Genomic DNA, 19,216 nt, shown 5'->3' on the forward strand with positions numbered 1-19,216 from the left:
ATGTACCACTCACAGTTCTCAGGCCTTTATATATATTTGTAGTACTTGATTTTTATCCTCACAGATACCCTGTATACTATTTTTAACAACCATTTTAGATGAAAATGCTCAAGCACGGTATGCTTAAGTGAGTTACCCAAGGTTACGCAGCTGATAGGTGACAGAAGCAGAAACTTGAACCCAGGCCCCTTGCTCCACAATCTGTGTTTTCAATTACAATGTCATACTTTCTGTCAAGACACAGAAGATAAATCTATCTATACTTATTTTTTTATAGATAGGTAGATTTCATTTAAAATAAGACCTTTCCCTGCCTATCTGGATTTATGAATTACCCTGCCCTTCTCTTTATCAGTATCATTTTGACCTTTTGTTTATTACAAATATAACAGAAGGCCAATGTAATTTTTAACTCATATTTTATTTATTTTCTACATTGTATGGCATTCTTTTTATTTTTCTCTTTGTTTGTTTGTTTGTTTTGAGTTGGAGTCTCACTCTGTCACCCAGACTGGAGCGCAGTGGCCGCTCCCAGCCACCGCAGCCTCGACCTGCTGGGCTCTGGCGATCCTTCTGCCTCAGCCTTCCAAGTAGCCGAAATTACAGGCATGCGCTACCACGCCCGGCTGAATTTTTGATTTATTGTAGAGATGAGGTCTCGCTGCCCAGGCAGGTCTCGAAGCCGCGGGCTCAGGCAATCCACTCACCTCAGCCTCCCAAAGGCGCGGGATTATAGGCTGAGCCACCAAGCCTGGCTGTATGGCATTCTTATCTTGTAAGCAGGACATTCCCTTTCTAAACCACATGTGGTTATCTTACTGGAACAGTGGAAAGATCCTTGGGTGACAATGAAGAAAGATCAAAGAAGGTTGTCTCTAGGTAAGTAAGAGCATGTAAAGTAGGGAAGCCATCACTGAGTGGTCAGGGAGGAGTCAGATCTCTGAGATACGTGGAAGTCTCCCTTAAAGGCCCACAGCCACGGCCTGTGTAGAAAATTCCTGAGACTTGGGGGAGAAATGGCTTTCCAAAGGAACTTCATCTTTACCCATTTTAATGCTCACTTACCTTCTCTTATTTCCGTCTCATTTTATTTGGAGCTTACTCTTTCCTAGTACAGCATTCCATCTGTATTTTGAATTTGACTGCTTTCAGCTCCTATTTTGTATTTAGATTTATTTACATATTCTGAGATGGTAATATTTAAACAGACACAAGAACAAGAAGTAAGGGTTCAGCTCATGTAATTACGTAGAACATTGAAAGCAGAGTGAACAGCAAATGCAAATACTTTCAGATGGGAATGAGTTTTGTGTGCTTCAGGAGCAATAATTAGGGTAGGGCTGAAGTAATGTGAGGAGAGTAAGAAGAAACAAGGTAGAGTGTTAGCAAGGCTAGGTCCTATACGGTTTTTTGTTAATTGTCAGGAATTTGGATTATTTTCTAACATGACTAAAAACTATGATTTAATTTATGCTTTTCCAGCTTTTAAATTTTAAAAATGTCTATGGCATGTGAGACAGATACCAGAAAACCACATTAAAATGTTCAGCTTGTTGAGTTCTTATAAGGCGGTAACTCTACCATGGTCAGAAGATAAAACATATTTACAAAATAATATCAGGCTTACAGAAATGTTGGAAAATTCTACAAAGAATGTTTATATACCCTTCACCCAGATTCTCCAAATGAGAAAATAAAATTCTTTCAACCACCCCATAAGGCTTTCACATGCTTTTGCCTGATCACAACCCTCTTTCTCCCTCCTTGATGAAATCAACTCCGGCTACTTCAGAGCACTTCTACCATAATCCTAATTTATGTGTTTAGATAACTACCTGAGATATTTGTAGAGTGTAGTCTGAATGGGGGCAAAAGTAGTGTGCACTGGGGGTGGTCGTGGTTTGGATTAGAATGTTAGTGATGGAGAGTGTTGAATAGAGATTCAATTGCTTGAGATGATAGAGAGGGAAAAGATGGTTAGAAAGGCAATCTAAAGATGTCTGCTTTGCATATGTTAAGTTTGAGATAACTATTAATCATCCAGTTAGAGATACTAAGTAGGCTGTTGAGTCTGGAGCACAGGGATCTCTTTTGTATTTAGATTTATTTACATATCCTAAAAATTTAGGATACATTGGAATATGCCTGGGACTGAATGAGATCACCTACAGAGCCAGTGCAGAGAGAAAGTACTCTAACATTTAGAGCTTTCCTAAAGGGGGCTGCAAAGCAGTCTGCTGAAAAGACACCTCTTTTAAGATAGAATTAGACACAGAAAGTGGTGCTACCACAGACAAATGAAGAAAATATTTTGAGATCGGGGAGTGATCACGTGAAAAGTGAATTAAATTAAGAAGTGAAAATTGACCACATTATTTAGCTTTGCCAAAAGGAGAAATTCTCCATGGCATCAAGGAGTGAAAGCCTGACTGGTCTGGTTTAAACAGAATGGAAGGCAAGGCAATGCTGAGAGTGCATACAGTAATCTCTTTGAGACATTGGGGGGGACCGTATTCAACCCAGTGCACCTTGTATCATATCAGTCTCCTTATATTACTGTGGAGATTTTAAAAATAAGTTGTATTGCTTTTAGTATTCCTTAATATGTGGAAGTATTTTGCTATTCTTAAAGGTTTTTGTTTTTGTTTTGCTGTGTTTTGCATTGGCCCAACTGAACTCAAATCTACTAAAAAGTTGAAAGAATACAAGATGACCATCCTCAAAACTTTTTACTAGATTCACCAGTTCTTAATATTTTGCTACACTGCTCTACATCTGTATATATAAAAAAAGTTTTTTTGCTAAACCATCTAAATAAGTTGCACACTTACACTTTATCCCTGAATACTTCAGAATTTGCTAAGAGTAAGAATATTGTTCTGCACAGCCACACACACAATAAAACCATTTTACCTACAGTGCCCATCAGAGGATCCTCTTAGGCTCAACTAGGCATTCAGACTAAGATTGCCTTTGGTTATCTTGGCTCCATCTATCCAGGAAATCATACAGCAGCAACCCCAGCTTGCCAGCAGGGCAGTATCAACTGTTCTTTCAGGGTGAGTCCTTACAGTTGTTCCTGCATTCACTCACATAGCCATCCAAAGAGTAAGGTACAGAGAGATGCGATACACATCAGGCAAGTTTAGGAGTTGCTATCTTTTTTCTTTTTTTTTGAGTCAGAGTGTCACTCTGTCACCCAGGCTGGAGTGCAATGGCATGATCATGGCTCACCGCAGCCTCGACTTCCTGGGTTCAAATGATGCTTCTGCTTCAACCTTCTGAGTAGCTGGAACTACAGACGTGCACTACCATACCCAGCTCCTTTTTTTTTTTTTTAATGTTTTGTAGAGACGAGGTTTCAGCTTTATTGCCCAGGCAGGTCTTGAACTCCTGAGCTCCAGCAGTCCTCTCACCTTGGCTGCCCAGGATTGCAGGCGTGAGCCACCATGCCCAGCCTACTATAGCTTAAAGACACATGTTTCAGAGAATTCAATACCTGTAACATTTCCATGGGTATAGTTTCCAGGCCCCACAAAAGACATGCCATTTCAAAGAGATACTACATTTAGGGAAATGCAAGAATATAGAGTTCTTATCAGGTATTTATAGTTTCAGTCATTTTTTCAATAAACAGTATGGATTAGTAAGCTAATAAACCACATGCTCTGTTCTAGATGTTGTCATCTAGAACAGTGCTGTCCAGTAGAAAAATATGGCAAGCCACAGGTATAATTTTTAATTTTTTAGTAGCTACATTTAAAAAGGAAAAAGAAGATAGTAAAATTAATTTAATATATTTTATTTTAGTATAGCCCAAATAGCACTTTAATATATAATCACTATAAATTATTTTTCTTTGTATTAGGTCTTTGAAATCTAGTGTATATATTTCACTTACAGCACTTCACAATTCAGTCTAATCATGTAGCTAGTGGCTACCATATAGGACAGTACCAGTCTGGAATACTGTTCCCCTTTTCTCTGTGTCTTCTGCTTTTGATTTGTCTATATTTATGAGCTATCTTTCTTTGTCATTGTGTTAATTTTTGTTCTTGTGAGTGGATAATGAAAATTTTTAATTCTCAACTGTGTTCAATAAAAACTATTGTTTAAAAAAATACATAAAGATGATGTGTCCAGACTTCTTTTAAACTTTAGAAGATGTTGCAGTCCTTTGAGCAACACAATAAGGAATCTGAAGGACGGTGCACTGATGATTAATTTCGTGACTGCACCATCTTTCAAGGCAATTCTGTCATTCTTCCACATTCTTAGTGTTTCTTTTTTTTACATACTTAGACATTGGCAAGTAATGATGAAATACCTCTTAGGATGATGAAACACAAATGTTCCAAAGAAACATTCTTGCACAGTATTGTTACAAGAAAAGTAAGATTACTCTTCCATAGTATAGCTTAGTTTCTTTTTTTTTTTTGAGTTGGAGTCTCACTCTGTCACCCAGACTGGAGTGCAGTGGCCACTTCCGGCCACCACAGCCTCGACCTGCTGTGCTCCAGCAATCCTTCCACCTCAGCCTTCCAAGTAGCCGGAATTACAGGCATGCACCACCAGGCCCAGCTGATTTTTTTTTGATTTATTGTAGAGATGAGGTCTTGCTGTCCAGGCGGGTCTCGAACCCGCGGGCTCAGGCAATCCACTCACCTCAGCCTCCCAAAGGCACGGGATTACAGGCTGAGCTACCGAGCCCGGTTAGTTTCATTTTTAAAAGTCCAGTAGAGCCCTACCTGATTGTAAAATCTAATAAGAATTATTCTGTTTTCAAAATAAGTAAATTTTCTCTTTGTTTTGGGAAGGCCTTTAAGTAAGAATAACGGTCATTAAGTATTAATTCTTACAAATAATTAGGGCTGCTTAAAAAAGAAACTCAAAAACTGAAAATTGATCCTGTGGACCCTGATAGACTAGTCTAGGTTAAGATAGACATAGGGAAGTTTGTGTTTCTCAGTTTTATTTAACACAGAGACAAGGAATTCTGTTGGTTTCAGTTCTTGGTATCCTCCATCCCTTTTTGGTCATTCAGCCATATCTGGAGACCAGATCATTATCTTCTTGGGACATAATTATCCAAATGTATATAACTGTTGGATGTATCATGCTTGTATATAAATAACAGCCATTTCAATCATTAAAGGTTTTTTTAAATATTCTTTTATTTGGAAGATCATTTGGATAATTTAATGAGAAAATGGTTGCACAATAGTATCTGATCCAGTCTACAGTTGGTTTTTGTGTGTAGATCTAATGCTTGTTTTAGGGCCTACCCCTGTGATCTGGTCTCCAGTGATCTGGTCCTTATGGGCATGTGAAATAGCATAGTAATATTTTAAAATGTAAACATTTTTTGCCTGGAATACATCAAAGGAGACTGTGTCTTTTTTCAGGAGAGGAGAGATATCACTGAGCCTGGAGAGGTATAATATCTGGCGGTGCACCTTATTAAGACTTAACACTAGATTAGAGTCATCACAGTCCAAGTCCACATTATTCAGTTATATTTTTCTTCTTATGACTAAACAGTAGCCTGTGTGGTCTTACTTTATTATCAAAGAGTATTTATTTATTTAGTTGAGCAATCTGTCTTGTAATGGTCTGAACAAAAACTGATAATCCTCATTGGAATAAAAAATATTCGTATGGACATATTTTATTACTATTATTTCTTTTGTAAATTTTTCTTGACCTTCTAAACTAGTACTTTTGGGTTATCTTGAAACATAGCTCCAATGATAAGGGGAAAATAAGTTATTTGATTCCTTTTTTGGTTTTTGTGTCATGGTCTTACTCTGTCACCCAAACTGAAGGGCAGTGGCATGATCATGGCTTACCACAGCCTTGACCTTCTGGGCCCAAGTAATCCTTCTGCCTAAGCCGCCTGAGTAGCTAGGAATACAGCTGCACCACCAGGTCTGATTTTTTTTTTTAATTTAGAGATGAAGTTTCACGATGTTGCCTAGGCTGATCTCGAACTCCTGGGCTCAAGCAGTGCTCTCGCCTTGGTCTGTCAAAGTGCTAGAATTACAGGTATGAGCCATTGCACCCTACCTAGAAATAGTTTGATTCTTTACTAGTTGCTAGATACTTTCTAAGTAGGAGATTATTTAACAGTGAAAAAGGTCTAAAAATTATTTGTCTGCTTCCTTTCAAGAATTATTATGGATGCATGTATTATTATCATTGATTCAAAATGTATACATCAAAAATACTCACTTGTATACTTCTTTTGGTATTGTGTTTTCCAGAGCTCCATGTTAAGTGTACTGTGGTTTTTGAACAAACACATGAATCCTTTTTAAAATAACCACTTTATTGAGGTATGACTGACGTACAAAAAGATGGACATATTTAATGTTTACAACTTGATGAGCTTGGGAACTCATGAGCCTTTGAAATTTTCCTTACTTTTTAGCACAAGATGAGTCTCTTACATTACGCCTTCCTTGCTGTGTTCCAGAAATTGTCTATTTCTTCAAGGATTCTGTTTCATGTCAATGGAGTGAATTATTTTTATAAGATTGTCTTTTAATCTAATTTTATTTTTTATCCAGATATTTGTTTTTAATTAGTCTGTTCCTATTATGTGCTATAGGATTATAGTTCAGTGCTGAATGACCCAGCCTGCTCTTAAGAGGTATATTAGTTGTCTTCCTCTGTAACAAATTACTACAAACTTAGTAGCTTAAACTGTATTCATTTATTATCACATAATTTTATAGGCCAAAATTCTAGCACATGACTAAATCAAGGTATCAGCCATAGCTGCAGTTCTGTAAGGCTCAGGGTCCTCTTCAGGTTCACTGATTATTGGCAGAATCTGGTATGGTTTCTTCCATTTTAAGCCAGTAACTAGCGAGGTTTATCCATCTCACACCTTGAATAGCTCTGACTTCACTTTCTGCTGGAACTCTCTGACTTCCTCTTCTGCCTTCAACTAGCAGGAAGCTCTGCTTTAAGGGCTTGTTAAGATAGTTCAGAATAATCTCTCTATCTTAATCAAATGATTAATAACCTTAATTATACCTTTTGCTGTGTGGTTCAGTTATTCATGAGCATGATGAGAGGACAGAAGTCATAAGGGCTACCATATGACATTGTCTTCTGTCTACCATGGGGAGGTTTAGGAGAGCTCTGAATCCTAACCACTGGATCACCAGGGAGCATTGGGTTTAGGAGAAATACATGAAAAATTATACCAAAGAGAACATTAATAATTATACAATTGAAAACTGATAGGAAACCAAGGAAAGAATTGTTAGAACAGAATAAAGATATGGGCATTCTTAGAAAGAGTTAGCAGTTTACAGTATTCCTCATAAAGTAGCACTGTACTTTTTTTTTTTTTTTTTTTTTTTTGAGTTGGAGTCTCACTCTGTCGCCCAAACTGGAGTGCAGTGGCCGCTCCCGGCCACCGCAGCCTCAACCTGCTGGGCTCCGGCGATCCTTCCGCCTCAGCCTTCCAAGTAGCTGGAAGTACAGGCGTGTGCTACCACACCCGGCTAATTTTTGATTTATTGTAGAGATGAGGTGTTGCCAAGTTGCCCAGGCGGGTCTCAAACCCGCAGGCTCAGGCAATCCACTCACCTCAGCCTCCCAAAGGCACGGGATTACAGGCTGAGCCACTGAGCCTGGAGGTATTGTACCTTAAACATATATAGGATGAGAAAGATCCAGTCTTCAAACAACACATGACAAAAGATTTTGGGGAGCTAACGTCACCTGCACATGAAACCAAAAGATGAGAATATTTGTGACAAATACAGGTGCTTAAAGGGGGAATTGAGGTAAATATGGAACAAAGGGTTCTATGGCTTGATATGAGGCCTGATAAGTAAGCAGGGACCATGTTATTTGTGGAAAGATACATGAATTTTAATCTAGTGCAAAGGGAAACCCCAAGAGGGAAAAATGACATATAGGTTTAAAATTTTCATCTGCATCAGAAACATTTTTTAGAAATGTTAGAAATATTGATGCCCAGAAATGTCCCCACGTGTTCTGATTCAAGGTATGTGGATGGTGCTTGAACATCAGTTTTTTAAAAAGGCTCTTCAAAGAGTTTAATCCACACCTAAATATCAGATATGAAACCTATTTCACTAACCACCAACCTTACTATTTTATATAAGCTCTCACTAATCACTAAATTTCTCTTTTTTTATTTCATATTTTAATATTATCTAAACTATTTATTTCTAGTAGAGGTTATTTTCATTTTTTTCATGAAAGTCTATTTTTGCTCATAAAAAAACAAAACATTTTTATTTTTATTTTTTTTCAGATTTGCAGTTGAAGGATGAGATAATTAGCTGTGAGGAAATGCATACCTCTGAAAAACATACAACTTTTGCTGTACATCAGAACATTCTTTTTTTTGAGTTGGAGTCTCACTGTGTCACCCAGACTGGAGTGCAGTGGCCACTCCCGGCCACCACAGCCTCGACCTGCTGGGCTCCGGCAATCCTTCTGCCTCAGCCTTCCAAGTAGCTGGAATTACAAGCCTGCGCTACCACGCCCGGCTGATTTTTTGATTTATTGTAGAGTTGAGATCTCGCTGCCCAGGTGGGTCTTGAACCCGCGGGCTCAGGCAATCCACTCACCCCAGCCTCCCAAAGGTGCGGGATTATAGGCTGAGCCACCAAACCCAGCTCAGAACGTTCTTAATAGAGAGAAGCCGCGTGAATATCAGGAATATGGGAAGACATTTTTTTCAAGGCTCAAAGCCTGTTCAACATGAGAGAATACATACTAGTGAAAAACCTACAAATGTAAAGAATGTGGAAAAAACTTTAGTAAAGGACATAAACTTACTATACATCAGAAACTGCATGTTTGCGAAAAACCCTATAAATGTAAGGAATGTGGGAAAGGCTTTAGTGCCTTTTTGTACCTTGTTCAACATCAGAGAATTCACACTGTAGAGAAAGCCTATGAATGTAAGGAATGTGGGAAGGTTTTTACTAGGAGCTCAGCCTTTGTTAAACATGAGAGCATTCATACTGGTGAGAAACCATATGAATGTAGGGAATGTGGAAAAGCTTTTTATAGTAGCTCATACCTTGTTCAACATCAAAGAATCCATAATGGTGAGAAACCCTATGAATGTAAGGAATGTGGGGAAGCTTTTATAGAATATGGAAAACTTATTCGGCATCAGAGTATCCACACTGGTGAAAAACCTTTTGTATGTAAGGCATGTGGGAAGGCCTTTAGTACTTTTTCATACCTTATTCAACATCAGCGAATTCATACTGGTGAAAAACCCTATGAATGTAAAGAATGTGGTAAGGCCTTTAGTATTAGTTCACCCCTTGTTAAACATCAGAGAATTCATACTGGTGAAAACCCCTATGAATGTAAGGAATGTGGACAGGCTTTTACTGTATTTGGACAACTTACTCCACATCAGAGTATTCATATTAGTGAGAAACCCTTTGAATGTAAGGAATGCGGAAAGGCCTTTAGACTTAGTTCATTTCTTAATGCACATCAGTGAATTCATGCAGGAGTAAAGCCCTATGAATGCAAAGAATGTGGGAAAACCTTTAGCCGTGCCTCATATCTTATCCAACATGAAAGCCCTATGAGTGTAAGGAAAGTGGCAAGACCTTTAGTACTGGCTCATACCTTGTTCAACACCAGAGAATTCATACCAGTGAGAAACCTTATGGATGTAAAGAATGAGGCAAGGCCTTTATTAGTTCCATCAACTTACTGTACATCAGAGGGTTCATACAGGTGAGAAACCCTATGAATGTAAGGAATGTGGCAAGGCCTTTCGAGTACATGTACATCTTACACAGCATCAGAAATTCATATTGATGTGAAGCCCTATGAATGTAAAGAATGTAGAAAGGCTTTCAGTCGTGCCTCATGCCTTGTACTGTTGAACCCGGGACTCTAATGAGAGAGATAGAGACCACAAAGAGCCAGCTCCGATGCAAACACACGAGGGTCTTTATTCAGGCTCGAGTCTGGGCTCACGCCCAAAGCAGCAGCTTCAGGGATGAGAGCCCTGATTCATAATGGCAAGCAGTTTTTATGCACAATTACAGAGGGAGGGGAAAGAACTTTAAACTTGATTTTACATGATTGGGTAATTTCTCCTAATGGGTACGGGAACACTTGGTATTGGTGGGTGCTGCCCGTGATTGACAGAAACCCACTTAATGGGCCGAGTGGAATGTTAGATAAGTTAGGTCCATGCAGTCCCTGCGTATGAAGTAACCTGAGCTGGCAGGCAAAGGGTTACATTAGCCCTTTAAGTTTCCATCCCAAGGTATGCTTAGGAAAGCTTGTTTGCTTAACATTTACATAACATAACATGGTCATTATGGGACAACAAAAGCCAAACTTAACAAAGTTTTAAATATGAATGCTGCAAACACATACAGTGAATGTGGGGTAGAAAATCATATACTAATTCTGGGAATTTATAAAATATCACAAGCGTATTATAGCAAGGCAGTTTCTTTTATAAAAGTCTTTGTTCCCTGCAGGTTTACATAGCCACTGCGTGTAAATTATCACTGGGATAAAAACTGGTGATAGAGAGCAGCTGGCTCCTCTGAGTCTGCTGCCACCTTGTAGGAATGTCTGAAAGGGGCTTATCGCTTTATCATTTACATCCCGTTGTAAAAGCAGAAGTTAGCCTACTAATTTGGGGCTGACAATGCTTAACCCAAGAGTTCTAAATACAAACACTACTTACGCCATTATACAATTGGTCACGACCCGGCACGCGACATATGCCTAATTCTACGAGGGTCTGAGGTAGGATTTAAAGTACTAAGATTTCATAAAATACATGAGGTAGGAATACACAAAATATATAGTAAACATGAGGTGGGGATATATGAAATATAGTGAACTAAATGCTACTTTTACAGCAAATAAGTTTCTTGGTTTCTTGGGTCTCAATAGCATGCTCTTAACCTAAATCTATTGTTGTCCTCTCAGTACAACATGGACGAATTCATACTGGAGAGAAGCCCTATGAATGTAAGGAGTGTGGGAAGGCCTTTAGTTCTAGCTCATACCTTGTTCAACATCAAAGAATTCACACAGGTGAGAAACCCTATTTCTGTAGCAAATGTGGGAAAGCCTTTACTGTTTATGGACAACTGATTGGATATCAGAGTGTTCATACTGGTGAGAAGCCCTTTGAATGTAAAGAATGTGGGAAGGCCTTTAGACTTAATTCATTTCTTACTGAACATCAGAGGGTACACCCTGGTGAGAAATCCTTTAAATGTAAAAAATGTGGGAAGGCCTTTAGGTATAGTTCAGCTCTTAAAACACATCTGAAAACGCACAAGGTGAGCAGATCCTAAGAATTTAAGGAATGTGGGAAGTCCTTTATGTGTGGCTCAAACATTGTTGAGCTTCAGGGAATTCATGCTGGTAAAAACTTTTGAATGTAAAGAATGTTGGTAGACATTTAGAAAATATTTTCATCTTATACTAGAAAATTCATGTCATTCAGAAAAAATAAGAAAAGCTTCTTTGTCATGTTTATAATATCAGTATACTGGTGGACAATTCAGAAAAGTTGGGAAATATTACTTAATGACTATGACAGCATGAAATTTTATGTGACATATTCTAATGTGTTAAATGAATAAGTGAATAAAAAACCTACCTTTCAGCTGGGCTCAGTGGCTCAGCCTGTAATCCCGCGCCTTTGGGAGGCTGAGGTGAGTGGATTGCCTGAGCCCGCAGGTTCGAGACCCGCCTGGGCAGCAAGACCTCATCTCTACAATAAATCAAAAAATCAGCCAGGCGTGGTAGTGCATGCCTGTAATTTCGGCTACTTGGAAGACTGAGGCGGAAGGATCACCAGAGCCCAGCGGGTTGAGGCTGCGGTGGCCAGGAGCGGCCACTGCACTCCAGTCTGGGTGACAGAGTGAGACTCCAACTCAAAAACAAACAAACAAACAAACAAAAACCTACCTTTCAAACCATGTTCATCCTAATTTTTAAAAATCAATTCATGTAATGTAATGAAAGCCTTTAGCCAGGGCATGCATGTTAACTATCATCATTCCACCACCTTACAGCCTGTTTGATATTAGGTACCATATTTATCACCTGGGAGCATGCTTTAAAAGAGTAATCATGGAACCTACGTTCTTATAAAAACTTATGCTCAATAAGTATTTGTTACATTGTTCTCTTTTTTTGTAACTTGTGAAATTTTGAGTGTGAAACCCTACAGGTATCATCTTGAAATGCCTCTTGTTCATTCATGCATTGTAGAATTTTAGATCATTCATTCTGGATAAAATGTAGAAAGAAAGAAGCACAACAGAATATTGACGTAGAGCTCATCTCTTAGATGAGTCAAACAATTCTTGAAAGATACCCATGTGTCTGTGAAAATGTTGAAAATAACCTATAACCTGCATTCTTTGTCTGAAATTCAAAATTAACTGGAAATCAATAATAGGGTAGCAAAAATAAACTATCCACATGAAAAAATGTGGGCAACCTTTTTACTATGGAAGAGTCAACATAGAAAAAAGTGAAAAGAATAATAGAATTGCCACCATCTTTGGTAACATTTTGCATTATTTCACCTCTGCTGCTTTATCTCTCTATTTGTACACAGTCATTTCTACATTTGAGAAGTTACAGACTTCACCCCAGGTTGTTTCTTTAAATTTTGAGCTCCACCTTTGTACATGATTTTTTTTATTTTTTGAAGATTCCAAGGAAATGTTACAGACTGCCTCTCATTCTGTATTTGATTCTTTAGGTTGTCATTGAACACACTCTCACACATTTTTTTTTTTTTGAGTTGGAGTCTCACTTCAGCACCCAGGCTGGAGTGTCATGGCATGCTCACAGCCACCCCAGCGTCAACCTGCTGGGCTCAGACAATCCTTCTGCCTCAGCCTTCCAAGTAGCCGGAACTACAGGCATGCACTACCATGCCCAACTAATTTTTTTATTTATTGTAGAGACGAGGTCTCACCAAGTTGCCCAGGCTGGTCTCAAACCTGTGGACTCAGGCAATCCTCTCACCTTGGCCTCCCAAAGTGCTGGGATTAAGGGCTTGAACCACCACACCCAGCCCACGTTTTAAATATATATTGGAAGTTATAGATATTTTACTGGGTTCTGAAGAATACTTCCAAGGTGAGGCTGCATATATCTAGAAACACATAAGATCAGGCTTTCTCATAATTGGAATACTCTTAGAAACAGGGTAATTACTGCTGGAACTTTCCATTATAAGCCTTCTTTATGTAATTAGTAATCTGAATAATAATAGTTTTAACATCTCCATTTGGAAAGTGTATAAATTTGGGATTAAAGAGAAAACCAAACTTGAAACTATGAAATTATTCAGAAAAGGATGATAATGTGAGATGCCTATGTATCAAAATTAATCAGAAAATTAATGCCTACAGGAAACTAAGATTCAAAGCCAAGAATTTTGTTTTGTTCACCTCTTTATCCTTACCACCAATATAATAATTGTCAGAACATTTGAATTAATAATGCTTTTAAAAGAAGAACTAGCCATATTCAGTTATACCAGGACCCGCTATTAAAAAGAATTACTTTTCTCCATTGAGCTGCTTTGTTGAAAATCAATAGGCCACAAACTTGATTTAGTTATTTCACAATGTATACGTATATCAAAACATCGTGTCTACACTATAAATTAATACATTTTGTTTGTCAATTATATCTTAATAAAGATGGAGTGTGAATCAACAGATCACATAAATATGCTCATATTGATCATATGTCTTAATATTCTTCTAATACCATTTGATACTGTCTGAATATTTATGAAATCCTTACCTCCAAAGTGATGGTATTAGGAGGTGGGGCCTTTGGACAGCAGTGATGAGGTCATGAAGGTAGAGGATCAGGTCATGAATGGGATTTGTACCCTTATAAAAGGGTTTAAGGGGGACCCCTCACCCCTTCTACCATGTAAGGTTAAAGACAGCTGTTTACGAGGAAACAAACCTGCTTGCACTTTGATCTTGGACTTCTCAGCCTCCAAAACTGTAAAAGGTAAATTTCTGTTGTTTATAAGCTTCCCAGTCTATGGTGTTTTCTTATAGTAGCTCAAATGGACTAAAAGACCATTGTGCTATGTGTTTATTATTCCACCAATACAAAAGAGTATTATTACATTTCAAAATTGTTTTGACTGTTGTAGGTCCTTTTCACTTATATATCTTTAAGACCAGCCTGCCAGTTTATATAGAGAGAGAAGAGCTTCTGTAATCATAATATATATTATATTGATCGACAAATCAGTATCTCTGATTGCATTGATCTATAAACCAACATGGAAATGAATAACATTTTAACTCTGAATCCACCAACCCGTTAATATACATCTTCTTTTATTTAAGTCAATGTCTTTCAGCAATGTTTTATGATATTCATTTTTCAGTTCTTGCACATATTTGGTTAAATTTTTCCCCTAAATTATCATAATTCTTGATGCTACGGTAAATGCTATTGATGAGCAACTAGAAAACGATCTTAATTATTATATAGGAATCATGTTTTTGCATGTTTACTTTCCTATCACCTCATTAAATTTATGAGTTCTAGTAACTTTTTATAGATTTCGTAGGATTTTCTACATAAATAACAATGTCAGTTGTGAATAAACACATTTTACTTCTTCCTTTTCAGTATGAGTCTCTTCTCTTACTACATTTACTAGGGCACTGTTGAATAGAGTAAGAGTGGGCATTCTTCACTTTTGTCTGATCTTGGGGGAAAAACATTTTGTTCTTTACCATTAACTATAAAGTTAGCTTTTGATTTTTCATAAATGACCTAATCAGAGCAAGGGATTCCCCTTTTGCCATTAAAGTGAGTTTCATATTGTCAAATGCTTTCTTGTTCATCATTTGAGATAATTATATAGTTTTGCTTGTTTATTTTATCCATGCAGTGGTTTACATTGATTTTTTAAGTGATTGCTCAACATGTTATACCTAAGGATGTCATACATCCCTTCAGTTGCTTTGCTAGTGTTTGTTAATGAATTTTTATGTCTATGTTGGTGAGGGAATTTGTTTTTATTTGGGAATTACTGAGGTATAATTTATGTAGAGCAAAATCCTTACTTTTAGGTATACAGTTGGATAGTTTTTGACAAATATATGCAGTTGTATAACCATAAACCATTATCAAGATATAAAATATTTTTATCACCCCAGAAAGTCCCCCATGCCCCTGGGTAGTCAGTTCCTTTCTCCCAATCCCAGTTTATAGTAACAACTGATCTACAGTTTTGCTGTTTACAGAATGTCATGTAAATACAATCAATACAGTGGGTAGACTTTTGTCCCTGGCTCCTGTCCATTAGCATGATGTATTTGTGATTCATCCATTTTATGGTATTATTCATTCATTTTTATTGTTGAGTAGTATTCTATCGTGTGTGTGAACCACAATTTGTTTATCCAGCCATCAGATGATAGAAATTTGAATTGTTTCCAGGATTTGGCAATCATAAATAAAGGCATTATTTGCACTTTTGTGTGGCCAAACATTTTCATTTCTTTAGACAAATACCTAGGAGTAGAAATGTTGCTTCATATGGTAACTGTATGTTTAATTTTATAAGAAATTGTCAAACTTTTCCAAAGTGGCTGTAACATTTTACGTTTCCATCATCAACATATGAGATTTCCAGTTGTTACACATCCTCATCAACACTTGGTATGGTCAGTTATTTTTGTTCTTAGCCATTCTAATAGGTATCTGGTGGTACATCATTGTGGTTTTAATTTGCATTTCGCTAATGGCTAATAATATTTTACCATTTTTTCAAGTGTTTATTTGACATCCATATATCTTCTTTAATAAAGTGTTATTTTTGCATGTACTTTGTAGGACTGCTTGTTTTTGTGCTGTTGAGTTTTGAGGACTTCTTTGTATACAAGGAAACTTTGTCTACACAGTTGTTTGTTGGATATGTGTTTGCAAATAGTCTTTCCCAGTCTAGTTTGTCTTTTCATTCTCTTAATTGCCTTTTGCTGAGCAAAGGTATGTAATTTTTATATAATCCGGTTTAACAATTTAGTTTATGAAGAGTATTGTTGGTATTATATCTAAGAACGCTTTGCCTAATTCAAGGTCATGAAAATTTTCCCTGTGTTTCCTTCTCAAAGTTTTATAGTTTTACATTTTATATTTAGATCTGTGATTCATTTTTAAATTTCTCTGTGTGTGTAAGATTTGAGGTTATAGGTCAAGGTTCATTTTTTGCAATATGGATGTCCAATAGTTCCAACACCATTTGCTGAGAAGACTGTTATTTCTCCAGTGAGTTGCACCTTTGTCTAAAATGAATCTTCTCTCTTCTGCAAAATATATTTGTGCCTATCACTGGCTGAAGAAGATTAGCTGTATTGGGGAAAAAATACTATGGTTACTGATGGAGACTATACGGCAGATTCTGGTTTATTTTTTTACCACACTCTGTTAATTCCTCTTTTTCTTCCTTGATACTATATATTTTAAACTCCATGTACTCCATGTTGTTTATCCTCTGTGAGCAATAGCACTAAATCCAACATATTCACAGTACCAGTTCTCCTAAGACCATGCCTTAAAATGATGGGCATTCACACCATCATATGAGGTTTTATTTCTCTATTTGTCTTCCATTTTGTCACCTTATAGGACTCATATTTGATGGAGCTTAAATGTTTTCTGTCTAAAGAAACTGTCCAACCTTCCAAAATATGCCTACAGATAATAACATTTGGTATTAACCAAATGAAATGACAGGGCTCAAATCACAACCCTACCATAATCTGACAAAGTACACAGTGCTTTGAATAAGCTGTCTTAGTGCCTTGCTTTTATTTTTTTTTTTTTTTTTTTTGAAACCAGGACTTATTGAGAGGACAGAAAACTTTCCAGAGGGGAGAGGTCCTGAGGGAATTGCCCAGCACCTTGCTTTTAAATATAAATGGATATCACTAAGTATTTGAAAGATAAGAAAAATAAATACGTAGCAAAAATTGCAGGGAAGAAAGAAAACATCAAAATGAAATAAGATTCTGTTGAAAATATTAAAATAACAAAAACAGCTTTTAAGACTATGATGAAAAAAATTCAATGGAGAAGTCAAAATATAATGTTGGGGAAATATTACTAAAATTGGGAGAGGAGGTGCATAGAGGAAAATGGAGGCGATTGCTTATAAAATTAGAGAAATTTTCAGGAAATGAAAATCAGTAATAGCTGTGACCAAAAGAGAGTAGAGAAAATGAAGGGAGATTTTGACCAAAGTATTTAGTTAAAATTTGTAAGAACAAAAACAATTTGTAAGAACTGAAGGAGAATAATTTAAATATTGAAAGGGCACATCAATTACTTAACAAAGTGAATGAAAATAGGCCCACATCAAGCAATTATCATTAATACTTTCAAACATTAGAGTGAGCTCCAGAGCCCCAGAGTCAAAGCCGGTTTCCGGCCTAGTCCCATCCTGCATTTGCCTGCCTCCTCTTTCCTTTCAATATGACAGATGCCGCTGTGTCCTTCACCAAGGACTTCCTGGCAGGTGGAGTGGCCATAACCATCTCCAAGACTGTAGTAGCACTCATCAAGCCGGTCAAACTGCTGCTGCAGGTGCAGCATACCAGCAAGCAAGTCACTGCAGATAAGCAATACAAGGGCATTATTGACTGCGTAGTCCATATCCCCAAGGAGCAGGGAGTCCTGTCCTTCTGGTGAGGTAACATGGTCAATGTCATCAGATACTTCCCCACCCAGACTCTCAACTTTGCCTTCAAAGATAAATACAAGCAGATCTTCCTGGGTGGTGTGGACAAGAGGACCCAGTTTGGGTGCTACTTTGCAGGGAATCTGGCATCAGGCAGTGCCGCTGGGGCCACATCTTTGTGTTTTGTGAACCCTCTTGATTTTGCCCATACCCGTCTAGCAGCTGATGTGGGTAAAGCCAGAGCTGAAAGGGAGTTCAGAGACCTCGGTGACTGCCTGGTTAAGATCTACAAATCTGATGGGATTAAGGGCCTGCACCAAGGCTTTAATGTATCTGTGCAGGGTATTATCATCTACCAAGCTGCCTACTTCGGTATCTATGATACTGCAAAAGGAATTTTTCCAGATCCCAAGAATACTCATATCATCATCAGCTGGATGATTACACAGGCTGTCACTGCCATTGCTGGGTTGACTTCCTATCCCTTTGACACTGTCTGTTGCCACATGATGATGCAGTCAGGGTACAAAAGAGCTGATATCATGTACACAGGCACACTTGACTGCTGGAGGAAGACTGCTGGTGAGGAAGGAGGCAAAGCTTTTTTCAAGGGTGCATGGTCCAGTGTTCTCAGAGGTATGGGTGGTGCTTTCGTGTTTGTCTTGTAAGATGAAATCAAGAAGTACACTTAAGTTATTTCCCAGTTTTCCCCTGTGAACAGACATGTTGTATTATGTAACATAGCTTGAGCATTCTCCACAGACTCATGGCTGTCTATCAATGGCATATATTTACTGGTTGAAAATGGGAAGCAATAATATTCATTTGACCAGTTTTCTCTTAAAGCCATTTCCATGATGGTGATGATGGAACTCAATTATATTTTTTATTTCAGTCACTCCTGATAAGTAACAAATTTGAAGAAATAAAAAGATTGGAAATACAGAAAAAAAAAAAAAAAGGAGTGAGAAAAGATACCTAGAGCTTCCAGAAAGAAACAAAGATCATGTATAAAGGGAAGGAAAAAAGAATTACATCAGATTTCTCAGTAGAAACACTGAAAGCTAGATGATAATGGAGCAATATCTTCACAATTTGAGGCCTAATATTTATCAAGCCAGAATTCTATACCCAGCCAAACTAACCAAAAAAAGTGAAGCTAGAAGAAAAACATTTTCAAACATTTAAGCTTTCAGTGTATTTTCCTTCATTAGTATTTTTACAGAAATATACTGAAGGCAATGTATCACAATGAAATTAACTGACATTTCAATAAAGAGGAATACATGAAATCCAGGAAATAGCATTCAACTCATCAAAAATTACAAAGGAAATTCCAGAATAACAGAAATACAGTAGACTCAGAAAATGACATTTTGGAACAGAAAGACCAGTTGTTAGGGGAATTGTCCACAGAGGAAACACAAACTCACAGATTATGTCATGTGTTCTATAAGTTCTCTCAGAGTATTT

General features: G+C 37.5%; 1 pseudogene; it reads left to right on the forward strand.

The window, feature by feature from the left end:
• The first annotated feature begins 17,482 nt into the window (after positions 1–17,482).
• On the forward strand, positions 17,483–18,435 carry LOC103271105 (annotated as a pseudogene).
• The last annotated feature ends 781 nt before the right edge of the window (positions 18,436–19,216 follow it).

This window comes from Carlito syrichta, unplaced genomic scaffold, assembly GCF_000164805.1.
Source record: "Carlito syrichta isolate Samal-C Ts95f unplaced genomic scaffold, Tarsius_syrichta-2.0.1 Scaffold311223, whole genome shotgun sequence".
Classification (NCBI taxonomy): domain Eukaryota; kingdom Metazoa; phylum Chordata; class Mammalia; order Primates; family Tarsiidae; genus Carlito; species Carlito syrichta.